Source organism: Pagrus pagrus, assembly GCF_965226575.1.
Source record: "Pagrus pagrus genome assembly, chromosome: 22".
NCBI lineage: Eukaryota > Metazoa > Chordata > Actinopteri > Spariformes > Sparidae > Pagrus > Pagrus pagrus.
The window spans coordinates 11,211,947-11,231,584 of NC_140204.1; the positions used below are offsets into that span (position 1 = coordinate 11,211,947).

Genomic DNA, 19,638 nt, shown 5'->3' on the forward strand with positions numbered 1-19,638 from the left:
AGCAGTTTAAGCAGTTAGTAGCTACTAGCATCTGTCCATCAGGTAATTACATTTGTACTGTTAACTTGCCTCTGTGGCTTTTGGGGTCCTAGTCTAGAGGTGTTTATTTGGGGCTAGCTGGTTAGCATTAGTTAGCCGTTAACTTAGCAACAAGTAAAATCTGTCCAGAGATAAGGCAGAACAGCCAGTAGACAGCAGAGGGAAAACCAGATATTTTTTAACAGAAAGTAAGATCTGTGAAAATCAGTGAATAAAGTCATAAAGGTTTGGTTCAGTTATCCTTGAGTCCTCAGAAACACCGGCCTGTCATAAAAATGAAGACAGAGTACATTGGACGAAAAATAAGTACAAGCCCAAGAGTGCAGGGTGACTCGTCAACATTATTGCTTCCCAGTAAATTACAAACTCTAAAATACCATTAGGAATACCTAAAGAAACTACTTTTTATTGCCATTATTGGGCCCGATACTGCGAGTATAGATCTGACTTCCTGTAAACTTTAAGGTCCCCCCTGCATTTACTTAATACCCGACTCCTTTATACTCTCAATAGGCAGATCTCAAATAATCTCAAAGGCAATGACATTAAATCGATTCATCTTCTATAATTAACGCAGGGTAATGGGATCAGTTTGAAATCAGGAGTAATTAAATTATCTAGTAATCAAGTTCAGCACATTCAATCACAAGTTCAGTTGTGAAACTAAAGATGATGAGATGACTAAATGTGCAACAGATTTTTCACAACTCAAATTAAATTACAACAATTATGTTATATCTTACTGTGTGTGAGAAACTCTTCACTCTTCTTATTCATAATGCTGGAGGCTCATATGTCTGTTTATGTGTCTTTTAATACGTGTGTGTTAAATGTTTGTATTCTCTCTGATTGACGGTACAAAAAGGACATTATATGGTGTAGCTCCTACAAGTTTAAATTAAGTGGGTATACCTTGAGTTTAACAAAAAATAAATAAAAGGGCATTAATCGTCAGCTTTAAACTCCACTTCTGACTTCTAACTAACTTCTAGAAACACACAAAAAGAGATGTCTAATTAAAAATCAATTGTCTGCTTTTCACACCACATATGCGAAAGACCAACTCTGTGACAATAGTTGAGGAAAAAGTTTTGTCAAACAGGCGTCTGCCAATATAACAAATGTCTGTAAGGACATAATTTACACGAGAGGAAACAGAGGGGTGAAATAAGTATCGCTGGATGGCAGACAGCCATGACTGGCACTTGGAGAGGGCTGGGGTATTGCCCATCACCATCTTTGCTAAGAATATGTCCATTATACTGTATCTTTAATGAGTTGATCACCCAGTTACAGCAATCTGAAACTAGTTGACATTCAGAGGGTGTACATACACACATGCTGCCAGATGGACTGATCCAATTGACACCTCATTACTTGAGACAATATTGATTGAAGGGGAAAGTTTTTGTTGGGCTGTGTTTCCACCTTATGTTTTTTTTTTTTTTTCCTTTTTAAATTTTTGACTCGGATTAATCATTAGGGGGACATTTCGCTGACATGCTGTGATTGGTCACGAGTTAATGTCACTCACTGTCATCGCACATCCTAATAAGAGCTCTCTGTCTCCCTCAGTCACTGTAATTTGGGATGTAATGACGACCACAATGCTGCTGTGCTTACTTACTGTAAGAAATTTGGGCGGCATGGAATTGAAACCTATTGCATGTCTAAACCAACAAACAATTGTGAACAAAATATAATGGCAAACCATATACAAACTAATTAAAGTGGCCCTTGTTTGCTAGGCCAAATGAGAACGTTTCCTGCAGGAATATCCCAAAAAAAAAAAAACCCATGAAGAAATAAGTTGCAGAGTGCTGGGTTGGGAGTTTTTGGGGGGCTTGCCTGAGATAGCAGGACCAGCCTCATTAGTAAGCTCCTTGGTGATGTGTGCCGGGCCCTGCGGAGTCCCGGGCAGAAGCTCGGGGACTTGCTGACTTTAAAAAAAAAAGAAACACATTTCTCTCCACTTTTAATTTTCCCTTCTCTGAGCCTGTTTAGCACCTTTTGAAAACTCCAAGGGAGCGATTGACCTCATCAATTTACCTGTTTGACCGCGTCGGGTCATTTTCCTGCAAAGGGATAAATAATTGGCTCCTGGCATCCTGTCTTCACAGTTGTATTATCATCATTTTATAAATAAATGTGTTTCACAGGGATACGGCACAGGGGACTAATGTTGTTTTTGCAGATATTCAGCAAATATTATTGCCTCTGCAGAAAGCATTCTGCTTATTTACATGGGATATTAAAGAGCTGTAGTTTTTTACAGTATTGCCCTGGAGGCAGAACTGGCTGCCAGGAACACACACAGACAAAAAACCCTACAAATTTCGACTTAAGCTCATTGTGAGTCTATACTTCTCCTTTTGTTTTACCGTGGAAAAACACGATGAACACCAGTGTAGTCTAAAAGCCATTTCCACCCCTGGGCCATCTCGCACCTCGATTAAAAACTTTTAAAAAAAGTTGCCTCCGAAGGGCCACCAACAATGTTTTTTAAGTCATCAAATACTCTAAAGAGTCCCTTAGCAAAAAGCGATCACTTTTCATTTGGCTCAGGCTGCGGTGCATTAAAAGCCTTTTGGTGCTGATGATCCATAATTCAGTCTCATTTTGACACATTAAGTTCAAGGCCAACATTTTGATTTCTGCTGACCAAACAGGCGAGGGAAAGTCTTCATCAGCAGCTTGTTGGATATCCTCATTTCTTAAACAATGTTAATGCATCCAGTCAACTTCTCTGTGGGGACAGAGGTCTATAAGCCTCGAGGGGAAGTTGGCATCACTCAAAGAGTAATGCACTACCAGATTTTACTCATGCTTTTATTTTATGCAACAACCTCATAATGTCCCACAAGTGAGAAGGGAATTTGAGATTAATTACACTCGTGATCTTTATTAACCGTTTGGCTATGGTGACCTCTCCCATGTTGTTGATATATTTCTAGCATGTGGACGTTCTATTACCAACGTAAGCTAAACCCGTTCCCCTCACAGCAATTGTGCAATTATAGCTTAGCAACCATCATTACGTGCAGCCAGGCCAGTCGAGCTTTTGATTTCTGTTCATGCTAGAGCGGTATGAGAGTGCAGTCAGTGCAATACGGCGTTTATAGAGCGTAAAGTGTGGCGCCTTTTTGTTAGCTTTTCCAAAAACAAATACACAAGAAACATATGTTGCAGTTGTTAGCATGTCAGGCCTATTTAGCTACATAAATGAGCATTACTTAAAATGTCAAGAAGCATATCAGAAAATAGCATCATCAGAATATAATTAATTATCTGCATTAGTCTCTGGGATTACAGGTTGGACTCCATATTGTCCAAAAACGTTAGCTAAGTAGGCTATCAGAACAGGATTAGAAAGATTTCTTGCCGTTTTCTTGATCATATTTGTAATGCTACGACTAGCTCTACACTGCCATCCGAGAACATTGTTATTCAATTTACCTGTCTTCTACATGGATCATTAGCTGGTGAGAATGCTAGCTGGGGCATGTAGCCTCAGTCTTTTAGCATGCTATTGTGAAGCCATTAAGCGAGAGCCTTATCCGAGATCCTCCTTTACAAGTCACTCTGAAATAAAAACCACAAGAAATCTCCATGGCACTCTCATTTTTAAACTATTTAAAAAAAACTAATACTGCCCTCAAGGCATGGCATTGTTAGAGAGGAACATGTTCAGCTTCAATGTAGACTACTCTGAAATCATTTGCATGTCTGGTTAATTAGCTAGCTACGTTACTAAGCGCTACCCCAAAGGTCAAGAAGCATATTAGAAGAGAATTAATTAACTTCATTAGCTTCTGGGGTCACAGATTAGACAAGATGGATTGTTCCAAAATATGTAAGCTACTATGTTAGCATCTAAACGGAGTCATGTTAGGATCTTGCACTTTGAAAACTAAGTAATACTTTTAGAAAATCAGCCAGAGGCGGCATTTTTTTAACCAGCTCACGTAGCTAATGCTAGCTTAGAAAGGCTAACTGGCTACTGCTCATTAAATCTACCAGCAAAAGTTGTTATTTTAGCTATGTAGAAGAAAAAAAAAATGACTCACGTGTAGATAATCTGAATATGCGCGGTGTGATGTCATCTTCTCAGCTCCAGCAACAGTAAGCGGGGGTGCTTTGCAAATCGACAGTTGCTGTTTGACAGGAGAAATATATTCTTACAGTGGGACTCGCTGCATATTTTATCGAGGCTGGATCAAGGCTACATTTATCTGCCCGATGCACTGTGCCACTTGATGAAGAATCAATGATATCATGCACAGTATGACAGAAAATTCAAATGTAATAGACAGCCAAATGTATGCATATTCCCGCAGTCAGGCTTTTTCACTCCGCTGCACAGTCTGTCTGCTTAGTTGCATATTTACATTCCAAAACACTGGCACTCATTAATTAAAGAGGAGACCAAAGTTCCCTGCCAGGGTTATGTTGGGGCCGATACGCCCCACTAAACCATTTCCATTTGCCCTTGGCTTTCTAGGTGAAGCAGAATGAGGGGGAATCTCCATATGCCGTTTGTTCTTGTCAACCTATGGGCAAACGTTCAACCAGCGCTGTCATATATTTGCATCATAATTCGCTGTGCCAACGTGTGAAACAGTTTATATTTTCCAATGAGAGTAAAATGCACCACTGATAAAAGTGTAAAAGCTTGTGTGTGTGTCTATAGTTGGTTTGTTGTAGTGTTTGTTATTTTATTTCAGTGTGGGTTTGTTGAGTGTGTCTGCTCGGTTTATTTTCCCCTCTTTGTTCATGATTCTAGTTGTGTGTGTGTGTGTGCGCGCGCCCTGGGGATAGATGTTACAGACAGTGGCAGTGACATGCTCAGTACTTAACTACATGGGAGTTGCACAAATTGAGCATGACAAGCTGCAGACAGAGAACGGTCGGCAGAAAGCAGCCACACAAAGTCCACATCGCCGAGAATATGAAGCCTCTTCCAAAAACGTTAAAGCTTTAATACGTTTCTAAAAACGCCCAAAAACGCCTAAGCGGATGCATGATATGACTGAATCATGAATAAAATGAATTACCTCTCCAAAAACAATGGGTTCAGTGATACATTAATAAACATGATATATTAGAAATGGTCATTTGAGCTGGTGGTGCCTTCTTGAGCCAATAAATCCACTTTAAACTCAACTGTGTTTTCAAAACTTCATATATTTGTGTGTCGACGTAATGCTAAAAAATGACAATGAAATTAAATCAACACAAAAAAAACAACAAACATTTTATTTCCAACTCACTTAAGATAAATTAGGCCTGATAATCTCATACTGAAAGCAAATGCGAGGTCCTGCTTCATGCCAGTGTTACTATGGCTACATTGTCACTGGCACTGTTGTGAAACGAAGCCCGGTGATTAGCATTCTGTGGCTTTTGCTAGTTGGACATGTCTGCTGTCACATTCCAGCAACAATCGCACTAAAACCTCCCCCAGTACAACACCGTTAAAAATCTGCAAGCGCTCGCCGCACTGTTGTTTTGTCACGGCCAAACGAAGGGTATTCACAACAAATAATAAAATTACACCCTGAGCAAAGAAATTCATGAATTAGTAATTGTGGGAGCAGAGTTCCTTTGTGTTTGTTGTCTGATGTGATGTTCAACTCATTAAGTATTCTAAACAGTGAGCTGGGGTCTCGTGTATATGTGCACCTCGCGGTGTTATCTAATGACTGGCAGACAAATGGAACGCTGGCTCGTATTTTACAAACATTAGGCAAAAGGTTGTAATTAACATGCAACATCCACTATTCACTGCAATTGCCTCTTTACAATTTGTGTAGCACAAAGCTCTCTCCACACTTTATTCTTTTTGACAAATCCATTTTCAAAGGGTGCACATCCGTTAGGAGTCACCGACTGGAGAAATTTAACAAAATAATTGGCACCCGTTTGCCAGTCTGTTGCATTATGTGCATTTCCCCCTGCGCCTTCAAAGCTTAGTGGAGTATGACAGCGCCAGCAATAATATGCTGACCTCTGACCTCAACCGAGTGGCGATGTTACGATAAAATGATTGACTTAACAGCCCCTTCCCGCTGCCAACATGTCAAATACAGCAGTGTGGTCGGTGGCCCTGCCCTTTTAAGTTTTGACACTGTGCGTATCGGGTTTGCATCATGTTTGTGACCAAGAGTGATTTGTTTAATATTACATAAGTAAGTAAATGTATGCAAATGACATAACTTAAGTTACGTGAGGGATGTTACTTATGAGAGTAGTATAGTGTAGTTTTAGTAGTTGTCAACAAGCTACAAGTCTAACTATACGTTGCATATTACGTATTATTGCTACTTTCAAGTGCAGCACTGACTAAGCAGTCTAAACAGAGAGCTCTAGCACTGACGCTAGTGTTGTGAGTAGACCGTCATAGTTTGAAGCTGAAGGCCACTGACCAATCTGCGATTGTTGACTCACTGAGAGTGAGAACGTGTTGGACTTCACATTTAGTCCATCAGTCAACTGGGTACAAATGACAGTTTTTCAAAAGGCTTTTCAGTGGTTTTGCAGCAGCTCCCGTAGACTGTTGAAGTTTCTGTGGTTTGTTAATACAAAATAAAAATGTATCAAATTGAATTAAACTGGGTAGTTTCGCTGTATAAATTGTCACCTTTGTCAATCAGACCTCGTCCCCAAGAAATAGGTCTTTTACACAGCAGGAGCGAAAGCACTAATAACAGTAATAACTTCACCCGCGAGTAGAAAATTAGCTATTGAATAAAAGCAAACAAGGCAGTAAAGAACTGTTCAAGCGTCTGTAATCTCAAAACACATTTTGTGACATTACGAGCAACATGTTGAGAGGGAATCCACTAATGTCCTTCAGCGATGGATGAACATGCATTGCACTCTTCAAGTGAGCTGCAAATTGAATGAGCTTGCATTGTGGCCTGACCCCAGACGATGTAGGTCACTGGACAATCCTTTAATAGCTTCTGCTGGGATTCAGGTGTCCGAGCTCCGAGCAGTAGTTTTTCCACACGCTTTGCTGTTTCAGAAATGAAGTTGAAGTAAACTCGAGGCAGAAATAGACTGCCATACGCATTGTCTGCAGCCTTGAGGCGCCTAAGCCGTCTGTTTATGTTTACATTGTTGTTTTCCCACCCAATTATTATTTTCGCCTGATAAAGAAATGCAAGCCATCCAGCTGCCTTCACTTCAGCAGCCTGGCTCAAAGCAGATATTTTTTTTTTCGTGGGAAGTGTGCACGGCGCAAGGGCCGATTAGTGAAAGATATGAGATGGAAAGAAAGGGAGGAGAAAGATAAATGTTCAAAAAAAGGAATGTGTCGTGAGCTGAAATGGAGACTGCTGCACAGAAAATAGATATCTGTGGCGCATCAGCGTCAAACATTACACTGCCGGGTGTGAACCTGCAGCTCATCCTGGCGATTTTCAATTCCCATTGACACTCAAAAGATAATGAGCTTATAGATGTTTTTAAGATGTATTTTTGCTCATGTCTGTGGCAGGGATTATAGTCTGGAGCTAATAATGCTTGTCTCTCGCTTTCACAAACAGAGCCTGCTGGAAAAACTCACTTGACAGTCGAAGAAGCTTGCGGATGCCACATTATTTTCTACACAATGTTCTTAAACTTACGCCGTGATTAACTCTTTACACGTTCGGTGCGCTGAGAAAGCTGCTGATCATTTGGACTGACGTGCATACGTTAGAAAAAACAAGCAAACAAAAGGGCTTTAAAATCTCACCCTCATTATTCTGACATATACTGTATAATTATGACGAGTGGAAGCGACTGAAATGGTAAATGCAGCGCCCAGGTTGTCAAGAGTCACATCCATCAGTGAGAGATGACACATCTCACTCCACAGCACCTACGCACTATCAATCTTCATCAGTATGCAGCGCACGAAAAACAATTCTGCATATAGTCTGTTTAATGTTGAAAACTGTTAAACATGGCTCAGTATAGCACCGACACAAAACTGGGTTAACGTCACCCACAGGTCAAAGATCATTGGCTCATCAAACCCAAGACAATGGGTTGTTTTCACATAGTGTTTGTGTTACTTTTGTGTAACTGCTGATCTAAAATATGGACATTTTTCCCCAGTCTCAGATGTAACACTGGGTCCCTTACGGTTCTGTTGGATTAGTGCTGTGGAACCAAATTTCGCAAGACAACAGTTAAACAGTGAGACGGTTTGAGTTTGGATTAACCGGGGAACAGGGGAAATTACAAATAATTTTATTTTAATATAAGGTTTGATTGATGATCCACTGCTTTTCTATGGGTGGGTTCTGGGAAGAGTAAGCACAGTATTTCATTGGTGCTGAATTGACCATGTTAAAGGCCCAATCCCAATATACCTCTTGCCCCTACAGCTTAGCTGAGGGGGTAGGGTGTCCTGATTTTGAGGCACACTTCAAACCAAGGGTTATGAGAACTTTGTCATTTCAATGTTTTACGGTCCTTTTCATGACAACAAACATGAAACAATCACTTTTAGTTTGCTGACGTAATGTTCCCCTTTCGCTAAAGAAATACTGAGATCACTCGATTTGACCAAAATCCAACAAACAGAGATCTTCTCCTGCGTAGAGTGGATCTTGAATCAGTGAGAAAAACAAAGGATATGTATATGAAAAGATGGTGTGAACCATGCTGGTGTTTTGGGGTTAGGGTTAGGGTTGGGATGAGGAGGATTTCACTGACCATGAGTAACTTTGATTTGGTTGCCAGTTATAAAACAATTTAAAAAAGTAAAAGCAGACAAACACAGCCTTGACAACACTTAACTGAGATGGCAGTCTTTGCCTAACCTTCACTGAAAGTCTATAGGTGCACAAACCTGCACATTAGTAGCTTTTAAACCCTTCTACGAGACGGGTTTGCTTGTTTTCCTTCTCATGAGTCATGACTGCATTCATCTTACAAACCTACAACACTTTCCCCCTACATTTTTATTTCATGAGCAACAAAAAGAGAATTTCACTTGGCTGAAGTTGAATCAGTCCTTCTTATAGGAAGAAAGACATGATGGAAATAGGTTGGAGTAAAGCCAAGTTAAGCGTACTTTCCCCCCCATACCCTTTATCTGATAATCGACGGTAATTGTGGAACGTTTTTGCCTGTAAATGTTGTAGAAACGCCCGTAGAGCTGGCTTTTAAGAAGGCGATAAAGACCGTTAATTCATCTTTTGAAAAGAATGGTGCCTTTGTGTGAAAAATGGAATTGGACGTATTAATGAGGACATGGCCTCGGTGTCCTTCATGATGTTAACAGCCCTAGTCAATCCTTGATGTAAGTCTTTTTGTTCTTTTCCGATCATAATGTATATAACTTTCAGTAAGAGGGAATACAAAAGAAAAAACACCTGCAGTGGAGATATGACGGCAGTGATATTTCAGGATTACTGAACAGTAAACCTCGAGTTATCCATCGCAGGTGACAATGAAAAATGAGACATCTTCATGTGTGTGCACTCTAAATAAAAATGTTGCTGCTGCTTACTCTACCTTTACAGGCAGAGAGGCATTTTATTTGTTTTTAGCATATTTCTAGCTTCAGCATTGAGAATACTTCCATGTAAAAAAAAAAATGATTCAACTTCACCAAAGGGCATCATGTGGTCCCCTGGCTCCATGTCTGGCGTCTCACCCACCGCTCTGCCGATTAGCGGAGTACGACGATTTCTAACAGGTCGTGGCCAGCAGGCCCGTGTGGAGTGAATTGTGCCAGGGGATCCATTCGCTCTGGCACAATGACCGGGCCAGAGTTTGCCGTCGGCTCGCTCTCTGATGATGCAAGGGAACTCGGACAGAGAGGGGGTAGCAGTGTGTTGCGAGTGAAAAGGTTCCTCTCACGCCGGGGATATGAAATTGAGGCCGGTGGTGTCATTTTCGGTCATGATTGCTGTAGGTTGGAGGAAATGGGAGATTTTAAGGGATAACCAGTGAAATGCAGGAAGGTTTTGCTTTCAGGGACTGACAACACTTAGTCTGATGTATCGAATGAGATATGTTGAATATAAGATATAAGATACATACTGAGTTCAGGTTTCATCTAAATTCTCCGCAATAAAAGTTCCCCATTATTTAGATGTGTGAAAAATGTCACTATGGAGCAGGAAAATCCAGAAATGTGGGGTTTTCATTGGCAGTAACATAAAGCGGATATCTGAAAGTACAAACAGGGACTCTGGAGAGAAACTAAAGAGATTCAGTCAGAAGCGATAAAAGTATGTAGAGAGCTGATCATACAGTCTTTCTCTCTGGTCTCTGCCACAAACACAAGTCTCGCAATCGCAACACGGGGCTTGTTTGAGGGGAGAAGGTGGGTCGTCAGGGGTCAGCTGGGGTTGAGAGACATCACACTGGACAGAAAAACCCCACTTAACATGGGACTCTCGTCTTCAATGGGAAAGGCCACGATTGGCATTTGTTACCGGGTCAACCCGGCTCCAGCTTCAATCGGCAGTGATGGAAACATGGCAATTTTATGCCCCCTTTCCGGCGCAATGCTGTGACGCACATTGAAGGTTCTGCCGTTGTAGCGTAAATAGTTTTCTAATCATCCGTTTGAAGCTTCTGTTGGTAAGATAGTTGATTTTTGAGTGTCCTTCCCAACTCCCAGCTTTTAGATGGTGGCGTCATTATAACTGTCTTACTGACAGGAGTCTTAAGAAGCACTCGAACATTGTTCAGTTGGCATTGAGTTTAAAAGAGAGACTGAAGTCAAAAGACATGAAAAAGGAACCCCTGGCCTCCATTTCTACTCTTCCCTGTTTTCTGGCTCAATCGTGATGTTGAACTGGACGCCAGCTTGCTTCTTTTGATGTAAGCTGGTAATAGAGAGTACAAAACATGATAAGGTTATTTTTTTTGCCACTGTCCTGAATCCACCAATGATGCAGACACAAAGTCTGAACGCAACATGCTTGGAAAAGTCTTAACGAACTCGCCTCAAGGACAACTACTTGTGGATTTGCAATATCCACACTTTCACCCCGAGACAATCATTTCCGCTGCGTAAAGCATTCCATATTCACTCTCATGTAATCTGAATGAATTTATTGACTTTACCCCTGGTCGGTGCTGAATATTCAGGGCGTGTCAGAAAAACAAAGTGGCATGTACATGCACATTAATACAAATCAGAATCTTCTCCTCAGGAACAATTCCATAAAATGCAAATGATGCAGGTGACCTTGCCCAGTGGGGAAATGAAAGTAAAAAGCTGCACATCGTTGTCAACATAAGTGATAGAAGTAGAAAATATTCCCCCGAGGCAAGTGGACCGTCTCTATTCCTCCTCCCCGTCCCTGCAGGGCTGGCAGAGGGAAAAAAGAAAAAGTTTCAAAACGTTCCGGAGCATGAAAGATTGTGAGCTTTTGGATATTGACATATTTTAATGCAACTGTGTTTCTCCCAGTCAAGCAGGTATTATCTGCATAGTGAAGCGGTGCGCTTTTTAAAAAGTCTGTGTAGTCGATATGAGTGCGTCGTCCACCGTCTGTGAATAATGGATGAGGGTGTGAAAGGAAAGGTGAGGTGGGAGTGGGTGTATTCATGCATGGTGTGCTCCACAAGACTGGGTAACAAGGATAATGGCTGCTTTATATTTTACATGCACGTCCACACACACAAAATAGACACTTTTCCCTAATGTTAGAAATAACAGTGTTTAATTCACGCCACTGTGATGTTGAAGCAGCTGCTGTTCCAGACGCCGACGTGACTTATGGAGACAGAAGACGCTAAGTTTAGCAGTCTTGCCAGATACCTTCTGGTTCTGAACAAGTGTTCAAAAAGTATTCACATATAACGCGTCAACAGATCCAGATTCCACTTATCGAGCAGGTTAAGCGGTGCATGTTTTGCAACCGCTGTTTTACAGGAAGAGCTGTGGAGTAAGAGGAAGAAAATGTGCACAATACAGTAGATTGGCAGCATTTTTGGCACTTCTGGAAATTGAATGAGCCGGCTGCAGCCATCAGGTCCGACATGAAGGTCTTTGATCAACATAGTGCGTGGCCCAAATAACCTGTAGATTTCAGAATAATTTCTGCATTTCTAAATTGTGTATTGCATTCAGTTACTGAAAATTCTCACAAAGTAAAGCAAACTCTAGAAATGACTATTAGATATTACGAATTAGCCATTGTTGCCGTTGCCACCTTGTCTTTTTTGGAAGCAGAATGACTGTATTTGGACAAGAGGGCGAGGCTTGGAAGGATACCTATTGCATTTGACTGAGGACCCGAGAAAACGCCGTGGTAGCAGCTAGTCAATCACAGGTAGCCACGCCCTAAAGCATACCCTTCTTTATTGTTTATTTTACTATAAATGGGACCATAATTTACAAAATGAACATCATGCTGTGTTGAAGAAGACTTGAAACCAGCGACTGAGACCATAAACTAATTTGGAAACTGTTTACTGAGGTAACAAATCAAGTGAGAAGTAGGGTCATTTCCTCATAAGCTTCCATACAATCGCACTTCTTTTTGAATCCAGCGTGAACACCATTAGAAAGAATGCATGTTTGAGGCATTTCTGCATTGGCTTCACTTTTCAGATCGGCGAGCTCTGTCATGTTATACAATCAATGGCTTGAAACACTACAACATCTGATTGTGGATGTTTTTAAAGTCTTGTTCTTGCACTTGAACAGTCCCATGGTCTTGGTTTTCATAGAAAAAGGTCGATACTGACTTGGATCATGACAAGATGTCTTAACGTTCTTTCAGTATTGAACCTAAAGCTTGATCCTTGTCCACTAATCACACAGTTGGCGGTTCGATCCCTATGTAGAAGAGCTCTTGGTCAAAATACTGAACACTAGTTGTGAAAGGCACCTTGTACACACAACTGTTACGTGTGACGAATAGGCTTTGAAGGTTCAAATGAATGTAAATGTAAGTTCAAAGAGACAGGGTTGCAAGGAGAGCATCTTTAAGAATGGAGGTGCCATACACACATGGGTTCATTTAATCATAATGACAATTGCTTGGCGGGAGGTCATGATTGTGCTCGTTATGTCACGCAGAGCTCTGCATAGGCAAATACATTGTGCACCTGTTCTCACAGAGACGTGAGGTCAGGTCTTGACACGTAACGGTAATGTTGTGTCCTACTTCCACAGCACGTACAAATGAACTTTCTGGAAATGTAAACATTCCCATTCTGAATCGGAAGTGGGCGTCACTTCTCAAAAAGAAATACAGACCAAAAAGATGGGACATTATAGAGAGTAAAATCTGAGGTAGGATAATGGAAGAAGATGACATTGAGGCTGAGGGACAATAAGTGGTATGAGAAGTAATGTGCAGAAAGGTTACAGAATCCAAACGTCCAAAACCATAAATCAAAGCTCACATCAAGCCCCTGAGTAGATCTCCCTACTTTCCATCTCTCTGTCATTGCTCTGCTCGACAGTAGTTCATATCGTTGACTCCAATTCCAGCCACAAAATGAGAAACATAATGCTTTTACACTCTGATTCTTCAGCGAGTACAATGTGTCCTCCAGATATGTGAGCGACTTGACACTTGAATGCTACATACAAATGCAGCAAACTCGGGCGTCGATTTCACGCCCCTTCTTCATTTGTCACTCCATAGAATTCACATCTGTGTTCTCCCACTGCTCGCCACACCTCGCTCGCGTACACGTCAGCACAGGAAAATCACAGGAAATTAAAATTCCCTCTCAACATACAGATGTATGTGAGCCCCAACCAGAAGGTGAATAAATGAAGCAGCGATGCAGAGGAGTGGGAGCTAAGAGCACAGCACAAACCTTGATTAATAGCTCCGGGGAGGAGAGGGACGAATGTGAAAATAAAAAAAGGGAGAAAATAATGCAATAAATTCATACAAAACAAGGCAAGCATCATGGAAAAGAGCAGAGGAGCTGCTTTATACATAAATTACAATCATGTGTGTTCAGCTTAATCTCTGTGTTTCATGTGAGGCAAGAATCATTATCTAGGAATTGTGTGTTGGATACCTGTTGAATAAGTGTCGGATAGTTTTCGGCCATGAAATTTGTCAAATCAAGTCTTTTTAGTAAAGTACTTTATTGATCCCTTGACTTTTTTGTTATAATTGGAGATATTAACAGGTACTTTGGGCCACTTAAGCGCAAGATAACCACTTTAAGTGCAACAAAGTCGATGGTTAATATCGGATTGGTGTGGAAGTGATTGAAACTGCTGCTTTTCTTGGGAGTTGATCCATTTAGACAACCTGTGATAGGACGGTGATTCATATCAAGACCATGGATGTATCAAAGGCGAACTACATGGTGCCTTTCAAGATGGTGTCGCGATTATCCCACACTGAAGGCCAAAAAAGTATTTGCAGGATTCCTTGTTTTGGGGCCAACTGATAATACCCACAAGAGCCCTTTCTCCGGCCAAGCCAGGTGAGGCGTTTTCCTTTAGTGTAAAGCAAAAATGCTTTTCGAGCAGAGGTGCGTGATGTGATACTGCGTGTGTCTACAGCTTTAGCCTTGGATGCAAAAACACATGAAAATTCAGTCATGTCACAGAATAACACAAACAAAAGAAGTACTAAAATATCCCAATATCCTTAACTAATTTTGAGTAGTGTATATGCCAGTGTGTATTTTGTGTGAGATTTATGGTAACATACAAACATGCTAATATTAGCAGGCTTTTATGCTAACATCTTAAATAGCACATGATAAATCCTAGCATTATATCATGCTAGCTGTACAGATGTTGAACATAGGGTGCTCATTTCAGCATCATGTTAGGATGCTCATAATATAACAAGCTAACATGCTCAATTCTACTAAATGCTAGGATGCTAACATCCAATCTGTCTTCAAATATGATATTTATGAGCAACCAGTGATTATTCATGTGTTAAAATGCTAATTTTGCCCCAATCTTTTCATTTAGCATAAAATACAGCTAAAGAGGCTACTCAAGTGCAGCATTTTTTTTTTCTGTTCTAGTAATAATTGTATCAGCTGATGTGTATTGAACATCACTGCCACACTGTGGCTATAAACTTGTAGTCTTATACACTGTGGGCGCCTTGAAAAACATGCATTAGGGGGGGTAATCATGCTCAAGTCAGTCTCACAACAGGCTGTATTCCTGAAAATTACAGGTTTCCAGCTCTGCGTCACGCAAATGACTGGTATTATGGTGTTGACAGGGAATAAACAGGGATGCTGGTTTAGAAGTGGGTGGTGGGGTAGATGGAGAGGAAGACGGGAGACTTGACCTCTTTTCCTGCCCACTGTCAGGAGCTTTCATTGAGAAGAAAATCACTCATTCAGTCCTTATATACCCCTATACTGTCATTCTCCTATTACATTCACAGTTTGGAAGAAGATGGAGAGGATGGGCCAAGCAAATTTCCACTCTGGCGTTATGAGGCTACAGATTTGGGCATTCTGGCATGCGGAAAGGTTAGCTGTACCCATTCAGGCCTGTATGAGCACAGATGCCCTCCACTGTGTGCTACACCTCTGTATCCACCTCCTCATCGGCCCTTAAATCTTTTGCCCGTGCCACAGCTGGCCTGCAGAGCTGACAATGAGCTTTTCATTGCTGCCATTCACCTACACACAAGCCACTGTAATTGTTTCTCGCTTTGATCCTCGCTTTGATTGTGCGTCCCCGCGGCAAACTGCCAAGAAAACCCAACAAAGAAAACCATGGGCCCCCGTTATCGCCGCAGATGAATGGGTGTATGCTCGGTAAATATTTCAGCGAGATGGAACGGGAACAAGAAAGGGGGAGGATTTCCTGTTGCCAGCTGAAATCAAACAACCCAACCTCCTGTCAGTGGTCCAGCATTTCCATGTCGAAGTGTGCAGATGTCTCACCATCTGTAGAGGGTCTTGTAGAGTCCAGGACTGCATGGGTTAGGGTAAAAGGTAGTGGAAATGTGCCTTGAGGGATGAAAAAAGAAGCTCACCTCACCGTTATACTAGACCTTACAGTAAAGAGTTCCTTTGGCTTCCTGTTGGAAACACAGTAATAAGCTGCCATCGCTACAGAATGCAAATAAATTGGGAGTAACTGTCAAATGTATAGATAGCCGTGTTTGAGTACTGCAACCAAGGCTGTGCAAGACAGAAGGCACTGCAGCGGAGAAATGATGAGCTGACAGACGATTACAATACAGCCAAGTTTACAGTGTGTCCTTGAAACACGTGTCACTGCGAAACTCAATAATTGTCTATTGTGAAACACAGAAAGCGCATCTCCAGAGGGAAATGACAGCAATGATTTATCTGCACGTCTCAAAAGAGTCCTTTACTCTACATGGCTCTCATGTCATGTGTCTCTGTCTCATCTGTCATAGAGCGAAACAAACATAAGACCACGACACTCCAATCTGTCTTAAGCAATCTCCTGTGTCATAACGCCACTGTGTGAAATGATTAACTGCCATTTTTAATACACATACAGTTGCGAGATGGGCAACAAGACAACAAAATCATGTGAGTGATAAGAGGGACCTTGGGACTCACTACAGAAACTTCTCAAGTCCGATCTTATTTCAGTTTAGGACGACATTTAGGATTATTGGTGCTACAGAAACCCGTTTCCTGACTGAATTTATAGGCTCACTTTTCAGGCAGGAATGTACTATTATAAACCGTCCTAACTAAGGAATTTCTTCAGTCAGGAAATCCTAAGTTAGGATGGCACAGACCCTGCCTTCAATTCAAAATAACTAAGAAAATAGCACCACTGTAGGTCAATGGGGGGGGGGGGGGGGGGGGAGCATGAACGCCAAAGTATTATGATTGTATGGTTACTTAATTGTTGGAGACATTATCAGTCATCTCCATTGACACACAAAATGCTAAACAGCTAAAATCAAGCACCCATCTGTCTCTTATCCATTGTAGCAAGCTAGCTAGCCAGTGACAAGTGAAGTGAGACTGCCATCATCATGGATACAGGCTGTCTGGTATATATTAAACAATGGCATTGGCTGTGTCCAAATTCAGGGGCTGCAGCCTTCAGTGGCCTAGCCTTTGCGGTCCACGAGGGCCGGGTCCTTCGGACAGGTCTTTGATGGCCTCATCCACCGTTGTTAAATGGGACGGTCTAGCCTTCGGAGTATTTCCTGGGTGACTCACCAGATGTTCCCGCCCCTTACCCTTACGCCACGATTGTGAATGAAGAGATGCATTAAAGTCTGTTTTGGTTCAAATCTATCAACCGTGTACATTTATTTCTGTGTGTACAAAAATTAACAACAAAATGTGTCAAATCTAAATTGAATCATCAACATTACAAAATAAACATTAACCCATTGGTGAATAGCAACTATATTTACCATAGCATCACCAGCGTCACGTATTTTAACTGAAAGTTAACATCTGGAGATTTTATAGTCCCTTGAAGTTTAACATATCTGGCGTTGGATGTTCAAATGAGTAAAAACCGAGTATAAACCCATTGCTTAAATTTGTCATGTCATGTCTGCGCCAGTTGATGTCGCCATTTTCTCTTGCTTCCTCTTCTGTTTCTGGACTTAGCAGCGGCGCGCAAAGGATCTTGGGATAAAGCAGGCCGCGAAGGATAGTAGCGGTGCATCCTCCGAAAAGAGGGAAGGCCAGGCTGCATTTGTGGGCTGCGTTTGAAGGAGCCTCTGAATTTGGACAGCCTTCGCGCAGCGTTGTGACGTAATTGGCCTTCAAATGCGCACTTCGTGGGCTGCAGCCCCTGAATTTGGACACAGCCAATGACACTCACATGTCCTTATAAAGTTAAGTCAGGTGGGGTTTTTTTCACAAAGAGTTGCTTATTTATACATGCAAGTAGAATATTAACTCTCCCATTTGCTCCGTTTTTGGTCTCCACCACCTCCTTAAAAGGAAATATCTGGCTTTTAACTGCTAAATGCTCCACTGCTTTCACCAGCTATTTACCAAATTTTGTCCATTTATTGGAGATCATGAAGTGTAGAGTAGATTTTAAGAGCCTTTTGTTTTCTTCAAACTGGTGCCTGTCGTGGCCTGAGAGTTAGCCTAACATGAAGCTACTGTCACACAGAACTGAGAAAAAGTTCTCTGTTGGCTCCTCTCTGTGACATTCATGGTTTCAGGAGGATGAATCCTCATAGGTTTGATGATCCCCTGACAGGTCAAAGGTTTCAAAAAGATCCTGCAAAATATTTCAGCCTGTACTTGACTGGAACAAAATGTGTGTTTTCAGATCATTTACTAATAACTCTGTGGGACTCCTTACTTTTGCTCCATCTTGACCGTGACTTTTGCATTTGTATTCTAAGTGAAACGACTATTGGATGGTTTGCCATGAAATTAAATTCAGATATTCACGAGAGACAACTGTACATAGTCAAGTCATAAAAAGTACTAAGTGATTTTTTTATTCCCTCGCTCTCTCTCCCCAACTATGTGTTAGTGTGAGTATTTGATTAAATTTTAGCATCCCTCATCCCAGATGAATTTAAATGGTCAAAACGGCTGTAAACAACCAGTGCAGCTCTATTTTTTTTCCAATGTGAAAAAATATGTATCTGTCGTCTCGGCAATAACCCCTGACACATTAAACGAAGAAACTTAAACATTTGGGAAATAATCTGCCATCGAGTTATAGTTCATCTTGGTGAATACAAATGGAGGGCACATTTGCAAAAAACAGTTATCTCCGTTTTGATTTATTTTTCTAAATTATGATTTTTTTAAATTGTGCACTCCAGGCAATATCAATCAAATCTGTGTTGGCTGGTTTCAGATAAACATCTTAATGTTTTCGGAAAATTGTGTTTTTCTTCTTATTGTGATATATTCATAAATATATTTAAAATATATATAGAATTGCAGCTATTCTCTGATACAAACAGCAAACTTTCAAAGCTCACCTTGGAGCCTTTGCATTGCTGTGTGTCCGTTCAGGGTGAGACGTCTGGTCCACAGAGTGGTAATCATAGGATAACGCATCTTAATGTGATTCAAGTAAAACAAAATACTTGAAAATGAAAATGAAGTCTAAGTATACAAGTCAAGAGACTGGTGGTTGTGCACTTTGCAACTTTTCAATTATAATGCACTGATTGGTACCTTTGCAGCAGCCTTTGTTTGTACATACCTTTCATGACACTGAGCTCACAGACATTTGCATCTTGACTGGAGAGGAGTAATCCATCACAGTGAACAAGTTGTTGCCTCTAGTTTTTGGTCAAAACCATGTAAAAGCTGTTGGTTCTGTCACATTGGAGCAGCGAAGACGGACCCAAATGCAGGAGACCTCTGGTGGGAATCTCAGTGGATAAGGATTTATTCAGGATTAGAGGCAGGAACAGGCAAACACAACAGTGGGGTGAGGGTGAAACTCAACAGATGACTCGACAAAGACTGAACCAAAGACTGGACTTAAATACAAACTAAACTAATGTGGGGATGAGGTGCAGGTGGAGTGAGGAGGAGGAACACAGGTGAGGGTAATGAGTGGAAAAACACTAGGAAAGGGCTAATGAAGGAGAGGCAGTGCAGGTGTGGAGGGAGAGCAGACTGGTGAGGAGCACAGGAGGGAACAGAGCAAAAGACTCCACAAGAAAACACATAAAACACAAATAA

General features: G+C 41.3%; 1 long non-coding RNA gene across 2 annotated transcripts in view; it reads right to left on the reverse strand.

Annotated features, from left to right (window-relative positions):
- The window catches only part of LOC311251389, a 114,029-nt gene extending 94,636 nt beyond the window's left edge, over nucleotides 1-19,393 (reverse strand). For both annotated transcript variants that reach the window (XR_014621392.1, XR_014621393.1), the window contains exon 1: nucleotides 19,151-19,393. This is a non-coding gene — a long non-coding RNA (uncharacterized lncRNA). The remainder of the gene's footprint in view (nucleotides 1-19,150) is intronic.
- Between the last annotated feature and the right edge of the window lie 245 nt (nucleotides 19,394-19,638).